The 3,382-nt window shown below is 51.6% G+C and overlaps 1 pseudogene; it reads left to right on the top strand.

The window, feature by feature from the left end:
* The first annotated feature begins 1,785 nt into the window (after positions 1–1,785).
* LOC116080699 lies at positions 1,786–2,311 on the top strand (annotated as a pseudogene).
* Positions 2,312–3,382: the final 1,071 nt, after the last annotated feature.

Genomic DNA, 3,382 nt, shown 5'->3' with positions numbered 1-3,382 from the left:
CCACATACCCTCACCTCACCCCCACCCCAACCACACACACCCTTTTCCACCATTGTAAAAAGCAAGAAACTTGGGCCTTTCTCTGCCTTGGTGAACAGGGGAGCTTCCCTCTTCTGACACCGTCCACTCCTCACTTCTGTGAGGGGACACACTCCCTACCCTCTGATGCTCTTGCTGGGAAAGGGGGCCATGACCTTCCTGCCTGGGTTCTCTTCCCATTTTGTTGACAACAGGATGTGAGTGTCTGGTGGCTTCCAAATAAAGACCAGATGAACTCACGGTCCCCTCCAAGGACCAGCCTTCCATGGGTCCTTTCTTTATTTGAGAGGAGCCAGTCTCTTGCCTTGCACCAGTTTATCGTGGCCGGAGAAGGGCCAGGGCACTTGTTGCCTTACTGAAATGCCCACATTTGTCCCTGGAGCTTGCATTCCAGGCTGGGAGGCCAGCAAGGGTTTAGGGTAGAAAGACTGGTTTGTGGTCCTTAGAGACCTTCATGGGAAAACCGGGCAGAGGGCAAGAGGGAGGGGAGCCTGGGAAGGAAACTGGGCTTTGTGAGAATATGGTCTGGTCTACCCAGGGTGACTGCTAGCGAGGTCTAACAACAGACAATTAAGATCTGGAAACACGTGACTTTGGGGTTGGGTGGGGTGGGACCCTGGATGCAGGTGGGTTCTCTAGGTCAATCCAGGATTGACCCTCAGGCTCAGCGAGGGCGACTCAGCATTCCCATCCACGAGGTAGGAATGATGAGCCCACCTCTTGGGGTACTGTGAGGAACAAATGATGTACGTCATGCTTAGGAGAGTTTTCAGTGAGGTCCTGACCTGTGGATAGCATAACTTAAAGATCGCTTCTCCTCCTTTCCAGAGCAGCCATTGCTGTTCAGGGCTAGGCCTTGCCATTGCCTCCAGGGTTTTCTTAGGCCAAGGAGACTGAAGGTCTAGTCAGCAGGGGTTAGGGAACTGTAAAGGCTGGGTGATAGCTCAGCACGGGCTATATGTCTGTCTCATAACTGGCTGAGTTCATTAATTCATCATGGTGCCAAGGGATAACAGCCTTCTCTTTCCCCATAGTCCACCATCTACATCACTGCTCAACCTACCTGCCAGGTCAGCTCTTCTCAGTCTCCTGTGTCCCTCCACCGTGCCCCGTTCTTGGCTCATGAGTTACCAGAGCCAGGGGAACTATGGATGGTCCTAGCCAGGACTAAGGAGCTTATCATAGAACGACCAGAGCTCCACCCTCCTCAGAGCTCCTCACATCTTAACAGAGAGTGGCTTAGCAAAACCAGCAGAGTAAAGGTCATAGGGGGAAAGGCCATAGAGCAAAGGTCATGGGGAAAAAACCATAGCACAGGACAGAGACAGAGTCCAAGCTAGTGGGACTAGGCTTCCCTCAGCATGGCTTCAGGGAAGCAGGCCAACCACACTTCCTTCTCTCCATCCCAGCACGATATAAAGTACACTTGGACACAACAAGGGGAGCTTCTTCTCTTTGTATGTTCCTCTAGGGACCCTCCTGGGCTCAGACTGTCTTACAGATAGCCTTCCAATCTCTACCTTTTTCTCTAGAAAACTAGCTAGGGCAGAGATTATTAAAAATTTAAGAGTGGAGGGCAAGAAGTCACTTTGCCTCTGAACCCAGGAGCAGGCCTATCAACAAAAACCTCTGGGACTCCTGAGGCTACAGGGATAGGGGTGGGAACTGGCAAACCTCTCACCTTTATTGACTTTACCCTTGGATACCATCGAGGCCAGAGGATGGAACCAAAGGAGTATAAAATAGGCAACTACACTGTCTCAACACAGTTCTCCAGAGCCTGGCGGAGGCTGTGAAGGCTCAGAGATGGATGTCCCAAGAGGAGGCCCCAGTCTATGAAAGCAAGTATGTGAAGTTTTTCAAGAGCAATCCAGAACTTCCCCCAAGGCTGAGCCTTGAGGTCACCACACCCGTCACCTCACCCAGACTGGAAGTGATGAAGTAGGTCTTTCTAACAGCCAAATGGAACCTGAAGCAGAAGGAGAAGAGGAGGCCGCAGCCAGAGAAAGAGGCTGAGGCCATGAGCAGGACTCTTGATAAGAGGCCTCTGGGAGACACAGCCCAAGCACCCAGTGCTCTCTAAGGCTCCCAGCCCACCCTCTAGCTGCTTCTGATGCATCTGACTCTACCACAGAGAACCTAAGGAAGAAGCTGCGGTGGGTGGAGGAGCTGGAGCAGAGCATACAGGCTGGCCAGGTCAGCCAGTCCATCAGAGCAGCTGGAGAAGCTGGCCCAGCAGGAGGAGCTGGAGGATTTGGAGCCAGGCCTGTGAGGCTTCAGGAGTAGGGAAGTGGACTGCAGAACAAACTATGGGATGCCCTGGGTAGGGCCCAGGGAGTGTGGGAAGGGCACCCCCAAACTGGCTCACTTCCACCCCCTGTGGCCGGACTCCATCCTCCAGAGCCTACGCTCCCCAATTCCTTCCCCTTTTTTCTCAGCTCTTATTTTTGGACTCCCCCTTCCACCTCGTATTCCCAGTGTTCAAAAATCTGAGTGACGACTCTAGGTACCTACCGCTGCTCTGGATATTTTGTTGAAAAGGAAACAGGGTGGAAGTCTGGTAGAGATCTGAGGCTGGGGTACAAGGAGCACCTCAAGTCTCGGAGTCTTGGTTCCTGTTCACAGTGTTTATGAGTTACTTCCCTGACCATCCAGAATCTCTTCTCCCCTCTTTTTTTTTTTTTTAAAGAAAGTAAGAATAAATTCAAGTAGACACAACAAAAGGTTTAAGAGGCCTATGACATTCCTCAGTCTGACAATTGGCTGTTCTGCCAGGACAGAGTAGAAATCAGGACTCTGGTGTACCCACCTTAGCACAGATGTCTCTGGTGCCACCAATGCTGCCTTCACATCCCCTGTTTAATATGTCACCACTATGACACTAGGTTGGGGCTGCTGCCAGATGTAGTTGTACATGCTGAGGGCAGAGGGACATTGGTTTTCAAAGTTGAAAGCCAGTCTAATCACTGGGAAATTTAAGACCTCCTCATCCCTTGTCCCTTCCTTCCGAATATTCCAGAAAGTGGACGAGATGCTGACCACATCAGCTAGGTAGTCACATAGATGGATCTTGTCCTCTGCAGAGATTAAGGTCAAGAGCATGGGGGTACACCCTCCATCCTGTCAAAAAGACTCACGGGGCAAATAAGCCCAAGCAACTTCCGATGGTCCTTCTAGGCTAGCCCTTCTCTGAAGGGCTTTGGTGGGTCAGAGGAAGTTGTAGGGGAGAGAGCACAGTCACCCTGACCAGTACTCGTCACTGTCTGGACTGTCTGGAGGCGGGGTTGGAACAGGAGAGATCTGTTATGGAAGAGACCCAATATGGAGACACAAGAAACCAGCA

This window comes from Mastomys coucha, unplaced genomic scaffold (assembly GCF_008632895.1).
Source record: "Mastomys coucha isolate ucsf_1 unplaced genomic scaffold, UCSF_Mcou_1 pScaffold6, whole genome shotgun sequence".
Classification (NCBI taxonomy): domain Eukaryota; kingdom Metazoa; phylum Chordata; class Mammalia; order Rodentia; family Muridae; genus Mastomys; species Mastomys coucha.
This window is presented reverse-complemented; position numbering and strand designations above follow the sequence as displayed.